Source organism: Ranitomeya variabilis, chromosome 6 (genome assembly GCF_051348905.1).
Source record: "Ranitomeya variabilis isolate aRanVar5 chromosome 6, aRanVar5.hap1, whole genome shotgun sequence".
Lineage (NCBI taxonomy): Eukaryota > Metazoa > Chordata > Amphibia > Anura > Dendrobatidae > Ranitomeya > Ranitomeya variabilis.
The window spans coordinates 369,282,770-369,303,301 of record NC_135237.1 but is presented as its reverse complement, the minus strand read 5'-3'; positions in this window follow the sequence as shown (position 1 = coordinate 369,303,301).

The window sequence follows — 20,532 nt, the reverse complement described above, 5'->3', positions numbered from 1 at the left end:
AAAAACGGCTCAGGAATAGGTATTTTTGGTTCAGACATAGGGCTATGGATAACAAAATCCTGAATGCTTTGCACCCTAGCAGCAAGCTGATCCACACTAGAAGTCAAAGTCTCGACATTCATATCTGCAGCAGAGTTTCAGCCACTCAGAGAAAAAGGGGATGGAAGAAGCTAGGCAAACTGCAGCAAAAAAAAACAAAAAACTCAGAACTTCTTTTTAATCCCGCTTCTGCGATGCATTAAACATTTTCTTTGGGCCTGGCATTCTGTTATGATCTCAATGGCAGAGGATCTCTGATATTCCGGCAAGATAGCAAAAATATAAATACTGCTCTAGGGAGGTGGAAACTGGGCTAACCGCATACCTGATCCTGACACAAACAACTAAAAGTAGCCGGTGAACGTGCCTACGTTGGTTCTAGACGTCTCGAGCCAGCCGGAGAACTGACTACCTCTAAAGGGAAAAAATAAGACCTCGCTTGCCTCCAGAGAAATTGAACCCCAAAGATATAGAAAGCCCCCAACAAATAATAACGGTGAGGCAAGAGGAAAACACAAACGTAGAGATGAACTAGATTCAGCAAAGTGAGGCCCAATAGTCTAGATAGCAGAAAATAGATAGTGGACTATGCGGTTAGCAGAAAACCCTACAAAACATCCACGCTGAACATTCAAGAACCCCCACATCGACTGACGGTGTGGAGGGAGAATATCAGCCCCCTAGAGCTTCCAGCAAGTCAAAAATCAAATGTAAAGCAAGCTGGACAAAAACACTGAATAATGCAAACGATCCAAATTGTACAAAACAGACTTAGCTTTTCTTGCATAAGGCAGACTGAAAGGAATCCGGAGGAGACCAAATAGGTCTGGATACAACGATGCCAGGCAAGAGACTGAGTCCAGAGGAGACTCAAATAGGAAACACCCGCTGCTTAACGACACAGCTGGAGCTCAGGCCTGCAACAAGACATACCTAACACAATATCGTTAGTGACCACCAGAGGGAGCCCAGAAACACAGTTCACAACAGTAATCCAAGTCTGAAGATAAACAGTTTTCAACCTGGGTGAGATCCCCGATCGCACAGTGAGAAAAAGTCTCACGGTGCAGCGGTGAGTTCACTGGAATTTATCAGGAGAAATTTCTCATAGTGAACTGCGGTGAACTCTCTGAGCTCAGCATTGCAACTGTAAGACTTTCTCACTGTGCTAGTGGAGATATCAAGCAGACCTAAAATGTAACTCATTAATTTTATCATAAAAAGCTTATTAAAACAAACACAAAGTGGTGAGTAGGTCAGACACGGGTGCCAGATAGGTACAAAAACCAGGTCATAGTATCACAAAATAGAAAATAGTCTAGGGAACAGAATCACAATACTCTGTTTCCCTACCTGGCAGCGGAGGATGGCACCCTAGGGGGAAGCGTTGTGGCAACCCCTCAACATCAGCAAACCCTGCCTGACCCTATATGGAGGTCCTTCAACAAGCCATCACAGTCACCCACAAAGTGCTTAAGTGCTTTATAAAAATGTAGTATATAGATAACAAAACAATGTATGTCTAGCGATTCGGTGTAGTATTTGTCAAATGACCATATATTAATAGATACCATATCCTCAATACATCCAATACCATCTAATGGTGATCACAAATACTTCACGCATAGACCAACTCTCCAGAGAATATACTCCAAATCAAATGTTAGAGTAAACTATGTCTCAGTGACACGTAAGAGATAATTCTCTTAAATTGAGGACATTTTGTCCCTTAATAGACCACCTCACAAGAGAGCACATTCAAAGTCAGATATTAGAACAAGCTAGGTCTCAATGACACTTAAGCGGTATTTTTTAATATATTAAATTAGGGACATCTTATCCCTTAATGCACAATCTCTCAAATAAAGTACACCCAAAGTCCGATATAAGAACGCACTATGTCTCATTAACACAGAGATAGTTAATCCCTTATTCTGACAGTGTTACTCACTGAGCATTACAGACAGGTTCAACCACTTGTAAATACATTTGCAATTATAACTTAGCTTCTAGCTGAATGCATCCCATCCCGACGCGTTTCCCCCCCTCAGATGAATTCAGGGGTTCATCAGGGGATTCAAAGAGGGGCTCAATTCAGCACCCAATCACTCAGACTGTACTTTACGGGTGACAGTGATGGCTTGGTGAGGAACTTCCTTATAGGGTCAGACAGGGTTAGCTGACATTGATCAGGCGCGCCACAACGCTTCCCCTAGGGTGCCAACCTCTGCTGCCAAGTAGGGAAACGGAGTATTGTGGATCTGTTCCCCTAGACTATTTTCTATTTTGTGATATTATGACCTGGTTTTTGAACCTATCAGGCACCCGTGTTTACCATACTCACCATTTTATGTTTATGTTTCAATAAGCATTTTATGATAAACTTAATAAAAGTTATATTTTAGGTCTATTTTTGGTGTAAAGTTTTCTAATTGGTACATCAGACATTTATATTTAATTGGTTTGTTCTAGTGGAGATCTCACCAAGGTCACCTCAGTTCAGGGGCCCTTCTGGGAACGCAGCCTCAGTAACCGGCGGTTACCTCGATGACGCCACCACTAGTCACTGATGCTGCGCTCGCAGCAGCTTATTCTCCCAGTGATTCTTAGCCTGTAAAGTCGCATCTTGGCACCATCCAGGTTGAAGACTGTTTATCCTCAAACATGGATTATGGCATAGGACAGAACGACGGACAGGTGAGGGATATGGTTTTTTATTTTTATTTTTGGTTTCTCACAGGAGATGAAGGCTTCAATGTGGGCTGTTTGTTGTTTTTAGGTTGGGGGGGCCATATCAATGACCCTCACTAGCCTGAGAATACCAGCCCCCAGCGGTCTGCTTTAGTAAGGCTGGTTGTCAAAATAGGGTGAGAACCCATAGTCGTTTTTAATAATTTAAATAATTTAAAAAAGACAGCGTGGGAACCCCTCTATTCTTGATAACCAACCTTGTTAATGCTGACAGCTGAGGGTTGCAGTTTTGCTTGGCTAGTTACAAAAAAAAAAAAACCTCCACTTTTGTTTTGTTTTTTAATTATATATTTAGAGCGCAGGCACTGGCTGATGAATACTCCCATCAGCTGCCGCCTGCTCTTGCTGTTATTAGTGGCAGCAGGCATAGGCTGATGGGAGCAGTAGTCCCATCAGCCAATACCAGTGACTGTTTTTCCCTCAGACATGGATTACGGGATGGGACAGAACAACGGTTAGGTGAGCGATATTGTTCTTTTTTTAGTTTTGTTTTCTTACAGTTGACCAGGGCTTCGGTGGAATAGGCGATTGGTGAATATATCTGTTTGGTATTGTTAAATAAAAAAGTTAGTGTGTTTTTTTATTTCTAATAAAGGACTTAATTCTTGTGGTGTCTTTAATTTACCATATAACTATAGGAATAGTAATGAATAGACGCCTCTCCATTACTAAGCTGTGGGCTTGATGTCACCTGACAATGGTGACATCAACCCAACAAATATTAACCCCACTTACCACCGCTACAGGGCAAGTGAGAAGAGCTGGGCAAAGCGTCAGAATTGCCGCATCTAATAGATGTGCCTTTTCTGGGCAGCTGCGGGCTGCTATTTTTAGGCTGGGGGGCCAATATCCATGGCCCCTTATCAGCCTGAGAATACCAGGCCCCAGCTGTCTGCTTTAGCAAGGTTGGTTGTCAAAAATGGGAGGGAAACCTCACGACTTTTTTTTAAATTATTAGAATAATTTAAAAACCAGTGTGGGGACCCCTCTAACCAGCCTTGCTGACAGCTGAGGGTTGCAACTCCGAGCTGTGAGTTTTGCCTGGCTGCTTATAGAAAATACAGGGGAACCCACACCTTTTTTTAAATTATTTACAGTGCAGGAGGCGGCTAATGAATACTCCCATCAGCCGCTCCTGCGCTGATACCAGTGACCGGAGGTGAACTTTATACACAGCTGATTGCTCACGCTGCCTTTTGATAGCACGGAAACTGCGGCTCTCTGACCGGAGATTTCACCGCCGATCAGAAGCGGTGTTTGCCGCGCTGTCATGCATATAACAGCATGACAAACACCTGGTGTTTGGGCAGCTGAACCTGAACAGTAACACAGACTTCCTGGTGAAGTCCAAGTTCGGTGTCCATGCCCGAATAGTAAGTGTTCAGTACAGACGCCGAATTTACTGTTCGGGTCTGCCCATCTCTGCTAGGGAGTCCTGATTTTCATGCACAGTACAGCATGCTGTGGTAGCTCTGGCAGAAAGGGACTTGAAGAGTAGGATGCTGGTATAAAAATTATCTACAGAGAGGTGATCCAGCAGAGGGTTCACTAAATCCCACACAATTTTCCCACTCATTCCCAGGACAGAGGGGGGACAATCAGGGGGTTGTCACCGGGTGTTCTTCCCTTTATAAACCCGCAATCTGTGGGTGTACCCTGAGGTACTCTCACACAGCTTGTAGCATTTAATTATGTCCTGGCCCTGTTACTGGGCAAATTGTCGGAATTTAAATGTCTCCTTGAAATGTATTATGGACTCATTCACGCAGATATCCTTTTGTGGAATGTACACCTCAGAAAACTTGTTGCTGAAGTGATCAATGACCGGCCAAATTTTGAAAAGTCAGTCAAAGTTGGGGTCACCTCATGGAGGAAACTGCATTATTGTTGTAATGGAAAAATTTGTGGATGGCCTCAAAACATTTACGGGTCATAGCCATGAGGAACACTGGAGTGTTATATACAATATCACCACTTTTCAATATTACCAAAGATATGGCTTCTTCACTATCCCTAAGTGAAGAACAAGGCCCCAAACATCTTCATTTCTACTGCATCTATGGGAATCCGGTTAGAAAATCATGAAGTAGGGTTTTGGGCTGAAAATTGTTGGACATATAAATTTCTCGGCCACCATGAGGTTTACAAAATCAGAGAAAAAGATTTTGAAAAAGCAGATGATTTCTATGAGGCCGGTGGTGTCAAACTGGATTCCTAAATGCGCAACAAAATCAGGAATCTGTGGCTCCCAATCTTCGGTGGGTGTGGTCCATTGGGGGTCACTAACTGTGGGCGCTGGCTCATTTGCTGTCCTGGGGTATCTGCGTGGCAGTTTGGTATCACTTGAGGAAGAGAGAAAAAGGAAGGTGGTATCCTCTCCCTCACTATAAGTGACGAAGACAAAAAAAAAAAAGAAAAAAAAAAAAAAAGGAGTATTCCTCCTTGACTGAATACCGTGTTTGGGATGAACAGGACATTTTCTCAGGTTTGTGAAGTGTGTAAAATAACCAAAACTTTTCTTCAGGTGTGTGTTTGGTGCAAAAAATGTTATTTTGTAGAATAGAAGAAAGAAAAAAAATACAAGAAAAGACTCTAGAAATAAAAAGATAATAAAATATAAAAAAAAGGATAAAATTAAAAAAAACTTAGTAAACAGATGTCAGTAAAAAAAAAAGCGCCTGCAACTATCTTGATACTAATCCTGACTTTATTCAGTAAACAATTCTGTATTAGACGCAGATTAACACAGTATATTTTCACTGTCTTTAATCTAGCTCATCAACTAATCCAGAGGATCTTTTACTTTTTTTATTTACACTTTACTATCTGACAATAACCCTGACTATATTCAGCAAAAAATACTGTAGTAGAAGCTGATGATTACTACAGTATATTTTTACTGTCTCCAATCTCACCATATCAACTAATTAATTTAATTTGGATTTTTTCATACTTAGCAGCAGCCAACAACCGGATGCTGATTAATGATGGACATCACTGATCAGAACTCAGCGGGTGAAGGACGCATGCACGGATGTGGTGCAAAAGGGGGAAAAGAATGGACAGGAAAAAAAAAAAGTCCTGACCAAAAGTGACCACGGACACTGATCAGTCATGTGCATCGCAGACCAGCACTTGGCAACTGCAGGACGCACGAGAAAACTGCCAATAAACGAGCGCTCAAGCACTGATCAATGCTTCGTGGCAGAAAATGGTGGTGGTGAGGGGTTAGGCAGAAGGAGCAGGTGTGAAAGGGGGATTGGAGCGGATTATAAAAAGGCTGAGGACAGGAACATCTTCTTTCTTATAGCACCACAAGAAGTGATGACACAGGCTTCAAAAAGTGTATGGCACCGCAAGGCCCAACAGATCAGATGCAGAACGACACAGTGACCACTCTGCAACATCTCCAAGCTGGAATGAAAAGCAGCAGATTGGTCACATAGTTCAGACCGTGTCTCTGCTCACCGACTGGTGAGATCGGACATCATCGTCCGATCGTTCCAATCAGTCCTGGGCTGGTGACGCTGCTGCTGTTGGGCTTCAGCCTATGCTAGTTTCCAGCTGTTACAGTACCGATCATAGCTGTACTTCAGAGTTTCAGACATTTTCATTGCCTGAAACCCCAAAATCACTGTGAATGGCTTTTCAGAATTTAATAGCCAATCACAGTGATCTTAGTTGCAGGGGGGATGCGAAACCATCCAGTGGCAACAAGTACTGGAGCCCTGTTGTCAAAAACAGTAGGCACCTTCACGCGATCACTGTGCCTTTGTTCACGGTGCCGCATTTACACCAGTACGCATCCATACGTCTAAGGTTGGCAACTCGTTCCCTAGCAGGATGTGTGGAGGGGTTAAGTAGAGCAGACCCCCCCTAAAGCTCACAAATCCAGTGAATAATATAACTATTGGTACTATGACTGACAACACAACCATATTACACTACTGATATAGTTTTTTTAATGTAAAATTAGTTTGAGAAGAATTTTTGGAAAACAGAAAAATCTTACATAATGAATACGGTTGAAAAAAGACAAATGAAGAGTTAAAAAAGACAATATACCACATGTAAGATCTTTAAAAAAAAAAAAAAAAAAAACACTAAAAATTATCAGCTTTTTTTTTTTAAATAATTTAATGCATAATCACAAGATTACTTATTAAAAAATGTTCAGAACTGTTGAGAGAAATTAAGAAATAAACCTGCCCAGAGAGGAAGAGGCTGAAACCTATTAAAGCAAAACAGTTTTTAATAAGCAAAGTAACATTTTGTAGATCTTAAAATGAGCACAGTTCATCCAAGTATTCATTCTACAAACATTGTGCCTGACAAATTTTTGATTATAGCAATCTAAAAACCTATAACCTTCCATAACTTTATTTTTTCAAGGACAGTCATTTGAGGGCATGACTTTTTCAGAATGAGATGTATGGATCAGTGGAATCATTTTGGTTTACATATAAGTATTAGAAAAATAACTTAACTCTTTATTGGAAGGAATATTAAAAAACAGCAATTCTGCCACTGTTTTTCTTCATTTTAAATATTACGCAATTTGCCATGTTGCAAAAATAAAGTGTTAGTTTTAGTCTGTTGGCAAGTACAAATATGGTGATATTAAATGTATATAAGTTTTATTATTTTGTACAAAAAAATACCCACTTTGAAAGAAAATTGAATTTATATGAGATCTCAGACTGTCAACAGAAAAAAAAAAAGAAAAAAAAAATGACAAACACCTGACAAATGTATTCTTCAAAGATAAATATTTTTATACAGTAATGTAGAAAATAAGGTCCAGTGAGGAAATATACAAAAAAGTAGTTCACTTTATGTGCATACTGCTACCTCAAATAGGTTTCCACTACTTTGTCAATAATGACCTACCATTGGGATAGGTCATCAATGTCTGTTCAGTCAGGGTCCGACACGCGGCACCCCCGCTGATTAGTTGTTCACAGTGCCGGCGGTGGAGCTGCTCACTACACTTTTGATAGTGGCCATGGCAGGGTACTGCACAGCCGCCTATTTATTTGAATAGGAAGTGGATGTGCAGTACCCCAACATTTTCCACAAATATTGTCCTTTCATAAATTTAGTTGCAAGTTACTGTATGGCGTCACAGTAAGTAAGGTATGTAGCACGCACCAAATAATCCCTGCTAAAGGAGAGTGAGCTTCTCAGAAACAGGTAGGGTTATTAATGCTCTGCTTGACCCGTCACAATACTTTTTACGCCATTTGCAGTCTTTAGAACCTGCCATTACTATAGTCTCTAACGAACTGCTACCAGATAAATCTAAAAGTAACCAATCCCTTCTGATTTTTTTTTATCTCTCTGCAGCATTTTGACACCGTGGATAAATATCTCCTTATTACTGTGCTCCGCTTTATCGGTCTCTAGGATTCTCTTCCCCCCTTCTACATCTCTGATCACTTCTTTCCATGTATCTTTTGCTGGCTTTTGCCCCTCCTCTTCCCTTTGCTGTTGGGGTTCCATCATAGTTCCCTACCTCCTTTCTCAATACACAAATCCTGTTGGGCAAACTATCAGCAGGTTTGGTTTTCAGTACTACTTCTATGCTGACGACCAATTATACATATCTTCTCTGATATCACCCCCACTTTAATACAAAATACCAGTGATTCTGTTCACTGTCTGCAATATCATCTCCTTCCTCTAAATGAAGCTGAATATTTCCAAAACTGAACTTGTGTTTAATGCCTCTGATAACCTACCTAAATCCGAAGTTGTAATTTCCATAGGGGATTCAACCGTAACTCTCAAGAAGCATGCTAGCTATCTTGTGGTTGTATATGACACAGAGCTTTCCTGCACTCCATATATCCAATCACTAGCTCGTGACAACGGAACCTGAAAAATATATTAAAAAATTCAACCTTTTCTTACCTCTGACGCTGCAAAAACTCTTACTTCTGCTTTGATTCATTCTTGTCTGGACTAACGCAACTCTCTACTAATCGGTCTCCCTCTTACCAAACCCTCCCCTTTCCAAACTATCCTGAATGAAGCAGCCAGGGTTAGATTTATATCCAGCAGCTACACTGATGCCTCCAGCATGTGCCAGTCACTGCACTGGTGGCTCATTCACTACAGAATATAATGCACACTTAACACTCTCATCCAGTTCTGCATTGCACTACATCTCCACCCTTATTTCTATCACCCTACCCTTGTTCTCCTCTCAGTTAATGAGATAAGAGTAACATCTTCTATAATCCGAACCTCTCATTCCCATCCCCAAAACTTCTCTTGTGCTGCGCCAGAGCTCTGGAATACTCTACCCGATTAATTCTCAGTCTCCAATTTTAAGAATGCTCTAAAAAAACATCTTTTTAGACCAGTGTTTCCCAAACCCCGTTCTCTCGACAACCCCAACACAATTTTTTTTCAGGATTTCCTTAGTATTGCACAGATGAGAGAACCTGTGGCAGTTTATGAAACCTTAATAATAATTTCATCACCTGTGCAATACTAATGGAAATTCTGAAAACATGACATGTTGGGGGCCGTAAGCACTGGAGTTTGGTAAACACTGCTTTAGTCTGACCTATCACCTCATCTAATATAACTATTCCCTGTTCCCCCTATCCTAAGAATTCCTCAGAATCTGGTCCCTTTTATCATATATTTCCTAACCCTCAGCAACAATTTACAGACACTGGCTGATGTCCAAATCATGCAGTTTTACTTGACTGCCCCTATTTCAACAATAGCTGGACCATACAGAACAGGACAAGGCAAGACCTCCACTGCTCTTGTAATTGTTGAATTGTGTTACTTTAACCCCTTAAGCCCCGAGGGTGGTTTGCACGTTAATGACCGGGCCAATTTTTACAATTCTGACCACTGTCCCTTTATGAGGTTATAACTCTGGAACGCTTCAACGGATCTTGGCGATTCTGACATTGTTTTCCCGTGAGATATTGTACTTCATGTTAGTGGTAAGATTTATTCGATATAACTTGTTTATTTGTGAAAAAAATTGAAATTTGGCAAAAAATTTGAAAATTTCACAATTTTCCAACTTTGAATTTTTATGCCCTTAAATCACAGAGATATGTCGCGCAAAATACTTAATAAGTAACATTTCCCACATGCCTACTTTACATCAGCACAATTTTGGAACCAAAATTTTTTTTTGTTACGGAGTTATAAGGGTTAAAAGTTGACCAGCAATTTCTCATTTTTACAACACCATTTTTTTTTTTAGGGACCACATCTCATTTGAAGTCATTTTGAGGGGTCTATATGATAGAAAATAACCAAGTGTGACACCATTCTAAAAACTGCACCCCTAAATATGCTCAAAACCATATTCAAGAAGTTTATTAACCCTTCAGGTGTTTCACAGGAATTTTTGGAATGTTTAAATAAAAATGAACATTTAACTTTTTTTCACACAAAATTTACTTCAGTTCCAATTTGTTTTATTTTACCAAGGGTAACAGGAGAAAATGGACCCCAAAAGATGTTGTACAATTTGTCCTGAGTACGCCGATACCCCATATGTGGGGGTAAACCACTTTTTGGGCACATGACAGAGCTCGGAAGCGAAGGAGCGCCATTTGACTTTTCAATGCAAAATTGACTGGAATTGAGATGGGACGCCATGTTGCGTTTGGAGAGCCCCTGATATGCCTAAACATTGAAACCCCCCACAAGTGACACCATTTTGGAAAGTAGACCCCTTAAGGAACTTATCTAGATGTGTGGTGAGCACTTTGACCCACCAAGTGCTTCACAGAAGTTTATAATGCAGAGCCGTAAAAAAAAAAATCATATTTTTTCACAAAAATGATCTTTTCGCCCCCAATTTTTTATTTTCCCAAAGGGTAAGAGAAGAAATTGCACCCCAAAAATTGTTGTGCAATTTGTCCTGAGTACGCTGATACCCCATATGTGGGTGTAAACCATTGTTTGGGTGCATGGCAGAGCTCGGAAGGGAAGGAGCGCCATTTGACTTTTCAATGCAAAATTGACTGGAATTGAGATGGGACGCCATGTTGCGTTTGGAGAGCCCCTGATGTGCCTAAACATTGAAACCCCCCACAAGTGACACCATTTTGGAAAGTAGACCCCCTAAGGAACTTATCTTGATGTGTTTTGAGAGCTTTGAATCCCCAAGTGTTTCACTACAGTTTATAACGCAGAGCCGTGAAAATAAAAATTTTTTTTTTCACAAAAATGATCTTTAAGCCCCCAGTTTTATATTTTCACAAGGGTAGCAGGATAAATTGGACCCCAAAAGTTGTTGTCCAATTTGTCCTGAGTACGCTGATACCCCATATGTGGGGGGGAACCACTGTTTGGGCACATGGCAGAGCTCGGAAGGGAAGGAGCGCCATTTGGAATGCAGACTTAGATGGATTGGTCTGCAGGCGTCATGTTGCATTTGCAGGGCCCCTGATGTACCCAAACAGTATAAACCCCCCATAAGTGACCCCGTATTGGAAACTAGACCTCCCAAGGAACTTATCTAGATGTGTTGTGAGAACTTTGAACCCCCAAGTGTTTCACTACAGTTTACAACGCAGTGCTGTGAAAATAAAAAAATCATTTTTTTTCCACAAAAATGATTTTTAGCCCCCCAAATTTTTATTTTCCCAGAGATAACGAGAACTTGGACCCCAAAAGTTGTTGTCCAATTTGTCCCGAGTACGCTGATGCCCCATATGTTGGGGTAAACCCGTGTTTGGGCGCACGGGAGAGCTCGGAAGGGAAGGAGCACTGTTTTACTTTTTCAACGCAGAATTGTCTGGAATTGAGATCGGATGCCATGTCGCGTTTGGAGAGCCCCTGATGTGCCTAAACAGTGGAAACTCCCCAATTCTACCTGAAACTAATCCAAACACACCCCTAGCCCTAATCGCAACTGTAACCCTAACCACACCCCTAACCCTGACACACCCCTAATTCTAATCTCAACCCTAATCCCAACCGTAAATGTAATCCAAACCCTAACCCTAACTTTATCCCCAACCCTAACTTTATCCCCAACCCTAACTTTATCCCCAACCCTATCCCTAACTTTAGCTCCAACCCGAGCCCCAACCCTAACCCTAGCCCTAACCCTAGCCCTAACCCTAATGGGAAAATGGAAATAAATACATTTTTTTAATTTTATTATTTTTCCCTAACTAAGGGGGTGATGAAGGGGGGTTTGATTTACTTTTATAGCGTTTTTTATATCGGATTTTTATGATTGGCAGCTGTCACACACTAAAAGACGCTTTTTATAGCAAAAAAGTTTTTGCGTCTCCATATTTTGAGACCTATAATTTTTCCGTATTTTGGTCCACAGAGTCATGTGAGGTCTTGTTTTTTGCGGGACAAGTTGACGTTTTTATTGGTAACATTTTCGGACATGTGACAGTTTTTGATCCCTTTTTATTCAGATTTTTGTGAGGCAGAATGACCAAAAACCAGCTATTCATGAATTTCTTTTGGGGGAGGCGTTTATACCGTTCCACGTTTGGTAAACTTGATAAAGCAGTTTTATTCGTCGGGTCAGTACGATTACAGTGATACCTCATTTCTATCATTTTTTTATGTTTTGGCGCTTTTATACGATAAAAACTATTTTATAGAAAAAATAATTATTTTGGCATCGCTTTATTCTGAGGACTATAACTTTTTTATTTTTTTGGTTATGATGCTATATGGCGGCTCGTTTTTTGCGGGACAAGATGACGTTTTCAGCGGTATTTATTTATATAAATTTATATTATTTATAAATTTATATAAATTTATATTATTTATATCCATCTTTTTGATCGCGTGTTATTTCACTTTTTGTTCGGCGGTATGATAATAAAGCGTTGTTTTTTGGCTCAGTTTTTTTTTTTTCTTACGGTGTTCACTGAAGGGGTTAACTAGTGGGACCGTTTTATAGGTTGGGTCGTTACGGACGTGGCGATACTAAATATGTGTACTTTTATTTTTTTTTTGTTTTTTTTAGATAAAGAAATGTATTTATGGGAATAATTTTTTTTTTTTTCTTCTTTATTTAGGAATTTATTTATTTTTTACACATGTGGAAATTTTTTTTTTTAACTTTTTTTACTTTGTCCCAGGGGGGGACATCACAGATCGCCGATCTGATAGTGTGCACAGCACTCTATCAGATCGGCGCTCTCACTCACATCGCTGCAGGCTGCAGTTTTCATCTGCAGCCTGCTCCGGACCCGGAAGTACTCCCTGCAGGACCCAGATGCAGCCCCGTGGCCATTTTGGATCCGGGGCCTGCAGGGATAGGAGGTAGGAGACCCTCGCAGCAACGCGATCACATCGCATTGCTCCGGGGGTCTCAGGGAAGCCTGCAGGGAGCCCCCTCCCTGCACGATGCTTCCCTGTACCTCCGGTACACCGCGATCATGTTTGATCGCGGTGTGCCGGGGGTTAATGTGCCGGGGGCGGTCCGTGACCGCTCCTGGCACATAGTGCCGGATGTCAGCTGCGATAGGCAGCTGACACCCAGCCGCGATCGGCCGCGCTCCCCCCGTGAGCGCTGCCGATCGCTATGACGTACTATCCCGTCGGTGGGAATTAAGGCCCACCTCGACGGGATAGTACGTCATATGGGATTAAGGGGTTAATATCTTATTTCGTTAATATATTTCACCTATAAATTGTTAAGTGCTCCATGTCGATACAATTACAGTAATAGTCAATTTTTTATTTTGTGTATTACTTCTGTGAAAAATACCTTAAAAAAAAAAAAGAAAAATGAGTAGCTGAATCTTAAACTCTATGTAGAAATAGGAGGTCATAACTGCAAAAGGTCCCTGGCAGCAGGAGTTGAACAGGGGGATGACTAGTGCAAGGAAAAGAAACTTCCTGTTTCTACACAGAGCAGAGAAAAAAAAATTAACTGTGTAGAAAGGCAAAATGAGCAATTGCAAGTACACAGAGCTACGTAATGTGATGACAAATATATTAAGCGGATAAAAACTGATGGGAGTAGTGCTGCTTTAACAATCATCTTTATTGTTAAAAATATATATATATATATATATATATATATATATATATATATATATATATATACACACACTCACTGGCCACTTTATTAGGTACACCATGCTAGTAACGGGTTGGACCCCCTTTTGCCTTCAGAACTGCCTCAATTCTTCGTGGCATAGATTGAACAAGGTGCTGGAAGCATACCTCAGAGATTTTGGTCCATATTGACATGATGGCATCACACAGTTGCCGCAGATTTGTCGGCTGCACATCCCTGATGCGAATCTCCCGTTCCACCACATCCCAAAGATTTCATGTTGTTTACGCCAAATTCTGACCCTACCATCCGAATGTCGCAGCAGAAATCGAGACTCATCAGACCAAGCAACGTTTTTCCAATCTTCTACTGTCCAATTTCGATGAGCTTGTACAAATTGTAGCCTCAGTTTCCTGTTCTTAGCTGAAAGGAGTGGTACCCGGTGTGGTCTTCTGCTGCTGTAGCCCATCTGCCTCAAAGTTCGACGCACTGTGCGTTCAGAGATGCTCTTAGGCCTACCTTGGTTGTAACGGGTGGCGATTTGAGTCACTCTTGCCTTTCTATCAGCTCGAACCAGTCTGCCCATTCTCCTCTGACCTCTGGCATCAACAAGGCATTTCCGCCCACAGAACTGCCGCTCACTGGATTTTTTTTCTTTTTCGGACCATTCTCTGTAAACCCTAGAGATGGTTGTGCGTGAAAATCCCAGTAGATCAGCAGTTTCTGAAATACTCAGACCAGCCCTTCTGGCACCAACAACCATGCCACGTTCAAAGGCACTCAAATCACCTTTCTTCCCCATACTGATGCTCGGTTTGAACTGCAGGAGATTGTCTTGACCATGTCTACATGCCTAAATGCACTGAGTTGCCGCCATGTGATTGGCTGATTAGAAATTAAGTGTTAACAAGAAGTTGGACAGGTGTACCTAATAAAGTGGCCAGTGAGTATATATATATATATATATATATATATATATATATATATATATATATATATATATATATATATATATATATATATATATCGGGTATTCTAGAATATGCATGTCCACGTAGTATATTGCCCAGTCACGTAGTATTTTGCCCAGTCACGTAGTATAATGCTCCATGCAGTTATGGCCCCATAGATGCTCCATATAATTCTCCATGCAGTTATAGCCCCATAGATGCTCCATATAATGCCCCATATAATGCTCCATGCAGTTATGGCCCCATAGATGCCCCATATAATGCCCCATGCAGTTATGGCCCCATAGATGCCCCATATAATGCTTCATGCAGTTCTTTATGGCCCCATAGACGCTCCATACAGCATTGTGCCACATGTAATGCTGCTGCTGCAATAAAAAATCACATACTCACCTCTCGTCGCTGCTCCTCAGCATCCCGTCTCTCCGCACTGACTGTTCAGGCAGAGGGCGGCGCGCACACTAATATGTCATTGCGCCCTCTGACCTGCACAGTCACTGCAAGAGGACGGGGAGACGGAGTGGCACCCGGCGAGCTCCGCCGAGCCGGCCATCTTCCGTTCCCAGGATGCATTGCGAAATTACCCAGATGACTTAGCGGTCTCGCTAGACCGCTAAGTCTTCTGGGTAATTTCGCAATGCATCGCCAGGAACGGAAGATGGCGGCCGGCACGAGCGGCTCGGCGTACTACGGAGGGCGAGTATAGCAGATTTTTTATTTTTTTATTTTTAACATTACATTTTTTTTTTTACTATTGATGCCGCATAGGCTGCATCAATAGTAAAAAATTGGGGACACACAGGGTTAATAGCAGCGGTTACGGAGTGTGTTACCCGCGGCATAACGCGGTCCGTTACCGCCGGCTTTAACCCTGTGTGAGCGGTGACCAGAGGGGAGTATGCAAGCGCCGGGCACTGAGTGCGGGGAGTAAGGAGCGGCCATTTTCTTCCGGACTGTGCGCATCGCTGATTGGTCGTGGCAATGGTCGTGGGCGTTTTGCCACGACCAATCAGCGACTTGGATTGCATGACAGACAGAGGCCGCGACCAATGAATATCCGTGACAGAAAGACAGACAGAAGGACAGACAGAAAGACGGAAGCACCCCTTAGACAATTATATAGTAGATATATGCTCAAAATGAAAGTGGAAAATAAAGTTACAGGCTGATCCAACTTCAGTGGAAATGCCTCAAGACAAGGAAATGATGCTCAGTAGTGTGTGTGGCCTCCACGTGCCTGTATGACCTCCCTACAACGCCTGGGCATGCTTCTGATGAAGCGGATGGTCTCAAGGGATCTCCTCCCAGACCTGGACTAAAGCATCCGCCAACTTCTGGACAGTCTGTGGTGCAACGTGACGTTGGTGAATGGTGTGAGACATGATGTCCCAGATGTGTTCAATCGGGTTCAGGTCTGGGGAACGAGCGGGCTAGTCCATAGCTTTATTGCCTTCATCTTGCAGGAACTGCTGACACACTCAAGCCACGAGGTCTGGCATTGTCCTGCATTAGGAGGAACCCAGGGCCAAGCGCACCAGCATATGGTCCCACAAAGGGTCTGAGGATCTCATCTCGGTACCTAATGGCAGTCAGGCTACCTCTGGCGAGCACATGGAGGGCTGTGTGGCCCTCCAAAGAAATGCCACTCCACACCATTACTGACCCACTGCCAAACCAGTCACGCTGAAGGATGTTGCATGCAGATCGCTCTCCACGGCGTCACCAGACTCTGTCACATGTGCTCAGTGTGAATTTACTTTCATCTGTGAAGAGCACAGGGCACCAGTGGCGAATTTGCCAATCCTGGTGTTCAGTGGCAAATGCCAAGCGTCCTGCAAGGTGTTGGGCTGTGAGCACAACCCCCATCTGTGGAAATCGGGCACTCAGATCATCCTCATGGAGTCGGTTTCTAACCAATTGTGGAGACATGCACATTTGTGGCTTGCTGAAGGTCATTTTGCAGGGCTCCTCCTGTTCCTCCTTGCACAAAGGCTGAGGTAGCGGTCCTGCTGCTGGGTTGCTGCCCTCCTACAGCCCACTCCACGTCTCCTAGTGTACTGGCCTGTCTCCTGGCAGCGCCTCCAGCCTCTGGACACTACGCTGACAGACAGCAAACCTTGCCACAGCTCGCATTGATGTGCCATCCTGGATGAGCTACACTACCTGAGCCACTTGTGTGGGTTGCAGAGTCCGTCTCATACCACGAGTAAGAAAGCACAGCAAACATTCAAAAGTGACCAAAACACCAGCCAGAAAGCATTGGTACCGAGATGTGGTCTGTGGTCCCCACCTGCAGAACAACCCCTTTATTGAGTGTATCTTGATAAATGACAATTTCCATCTGTTGTCTATTCCATTTGCACAACAGCATGTGAAATTGATTGTCAAACAGTGTTGCTTCCTAAGTGTACAGTTTGATTTCACAGAAGTTTGATTTACTTGGAGTTATATTGTTTAAGTGTTCCCTTTATTTCTTTGAGCAGTTCATTTATTTCAGTTCTTCAATACAAAAAGTGAAACTCATTATATAGAGTCATTACAAACAGATCTATTTCAAGTGTTTATTTCTGTTAATTTTGATGATTATGGCTTACAGGAAATGAAAACCCCAAAGTCATTATCTCAGTAAATTTGAATACTTTATAACACCAGCTTGAAAAATGATTTTAAATTCCAAAATGCTGGCCTACTGTAATGTATGTTCATTAAATGCACTCAATACTTGGTCGGGGCTCCTTTTGCATCAATTACTGCATCAATGTGGCATGGCATGGAGGCAATCAGCCTGTGGCACTGCTGAGGAGTTATGGAAGCCCAGGTTGCTTAGATAGCAGCCTCCAGCTCATCTGCATTGTTGGGTCTGGTGTCTCATCTTTCTCTTGACAATACCCCATAGATTCTCTATGGGGTTAAGGTCAGGTGAGTTTGCTGGCCAATCAAGCACAGTCATACTGTTGCTTTTAAACCAGGTATTGGTACTTTTGGCAGTGTGGACAGGTGCCAAGTCCTGCTGGAGAATGAAATTTCCATCTCCAAAAAGCTTGAGAGCAGAGGGAAGGAAGCATTAAGTGCTCTAAAATTTCAAGGTAGATGGCTGCACTGACTTTGGTCTTGATAAAACACAGTGAAACTACACCAGCAGATGACATGGCTCCCCGAACCAACACCGATTGTGGAAACTTCATACTAGACCTCAAGCAGTTTGGATTGTGTGCCTCTCCACTCTTCCTCCAGACTCTGCTGTGGAACCATGAAAAAAATAATCACTGCTTTGGTACCATGGGGTCCTATATGACCCAAAGATCAAAATCATCATATTTCATTAAAATGAACATGCTGGCTGTTCAGAATGATCAAGTTTTATTCTGTCATCATTTTACAACACAGTTATGAAATCAAACGTAACTTTGAAGTGATTTATTTGTCATCAAACACAAAAGGAAATTTATACCAAAATGATTTACTAATTTTAGTAATAACATAATGACAACGAATGATCTGGCAATAAATTTAGCCCTTGCAAGTGTGAATACCCCAGGGTCCTGGTTGTCACCGTGGAATTGCTTTCCTCACGGGGAGAGTGTTGTCATGCTTGGAAGCGATGGAGGATTCCTCTTAACAGGTAATTAGCACATACACCACCATTCTGACTTCAGGCCAGAAGGGGGAGCTCTACATGCAAAATCAGGGGAGCTGCTCTCTTTGGTCTGGAGGAAGAGTTAGTTGCTAGGCAGTTGGGAAGATTTAGACAGTAGGTGCCGGACAGCAGACTGGAGCAGTCGGAGGCAGAAGGATGGGGGAGGGGCTGTACAGCCTGAGGTGCTGCAGCTCCTAGATAGATACAGAAGAAAGAACAGCCTTTAGCTAACGTGCCGGAGAGCGAAGCACAGGAGTGTGACAACAGGGGAGAATAGCTGGGACTGGGCTACATCCCTGATTGAGCGCAGACATCGGTAGCCGGAAGACCGAGGCTTTTGTGGGACTCTAAGATACATAGGAGAAACAAGCAGGGCAGTTGGATTATACATCACCTGTCCGCCCTAACACCCAGGAGACACAGTGACACAGAGCCCGGGTCATGATAGAGACCCTGTAAAAAGGCTCGAGTCACCTGTCATACTGGTTTGTGTCCCAGTTCAACAAAGGACAGATAACAGAGGACCTTGCTACAAAGCCATAGGCAGTAAGGGACTATGACAACACAGCGCTAGAAGGAAAGCTTTTAACTCCACCTGATAAAGCTGGACTCTAAACTCGCTTCCAAGCCAGCCGGACCCTGCTTGTACCTGTGATCTGGTGCCCTGGACTGTGGCTACCTGCTACCATCAGTAAACCAGGTAAAAAGACTGCACAACTGAGTCCTTCGTTCTTTACTGCACCACTCACTATCCTCCATCTATTCACCGGGAGCCCTGGGGACGTACTTCACTTGTGGGAAGTTATACCATCTGGCTGCCATAATATCACCCCAGAGGACCCCTTTAAGCAGCGTTGATCATCCCTGACCGAATACCACAGGTGGTGTCACGAACATTCCTTTATTTCAAAAACCCCTTTAAAGACTGTCCCTTTAACATGGGCGCCCAGGGCCACAGACCGGGTCGCCGCCGTGACACATCCCTTTAAGCATCGGACCCGGTACAGAGTACCCCACAGCGCCGACGGGCGACTCACATTCACTGCACATCATGGTGCCATGTTCTTCACAAATGAACTTCTTGCAGTCACTGCAAACAGATCTCTTCTTTTTGTCCTTCGATCGAGGACAAACAGCACCATTTGTGCTGTCCTGTAACACTGCTGGTGTCACTTGGAACATCTGATGGTGCCTGCAAAATTCCACAGCTGCGGATGATTCGCTTGACATTTGGTGTTTGATGCACATCCAATCGCTGACTCTCATATGGAGTGATCAGTGCAACTGCGACTTCCTTCAAAAAAGTATTGCGTTTGTCCAAATTCTTAGATGCGTAATTCGGTACGTTTTCAATAAAAATAACATACGCATTCACCGCAGCGCTGTCTATCATTCCATTAAAGAACCTCATTGGCCACCGATTCGTTTTTCTAGCAGTGCTGTACAAGCTGCACATTTGATCATGATTATCGACGCCTCCTTTTTGGCTATTGTAGAAAGCATTTATTTCTTCTTTTCCAGTTTCTTCGTCTTTCTCTTTGCGATGCATGGTCGACAGAAACAACTCTCTTGTTCTTCTTTGGTGCAATGGACAGCAATGTAAAGTCGTTTGCATGATCAAAAGCATACTGAACTGTTCCTTGATTGGCTTTAGCCAGAAAGCTTGGAAGGATACAAGCTTTGTTCTTCTTCAATGTGCCAACCAAAGTCAAACTGCGAGCCTTCACCTCTAAAGCCAAGTGAATCGAAGTGTAGTAATTGTCCGTTGAAGCATTTCTGTTTGTTCCTACAATTGTAGGAATCAAATCCAGCACAGCTTGGGTAGGAATCGGCAATCCTGGAGCATAAGTTCCAGCTCCTTTGTAAACCTTCGAAGAAACCGAATAAAAGTTCTTGCTGTCAGCCATGACATATACCTTGATATATATATCCCATATTTGCTTGGCTTATTTGGTATGCACTGTTTGAAGCCACACCTTCCTCTTAATCCAAGCAAAGATTCATCCACAGTACACCCAACTCCAGGAGAGTAGTTCACTTCACAAGCCAAGACAAACTGATTGTAAATCTTGCTAACCTGTGCCAATTTGTCAGGTTCCCGTCTTTGA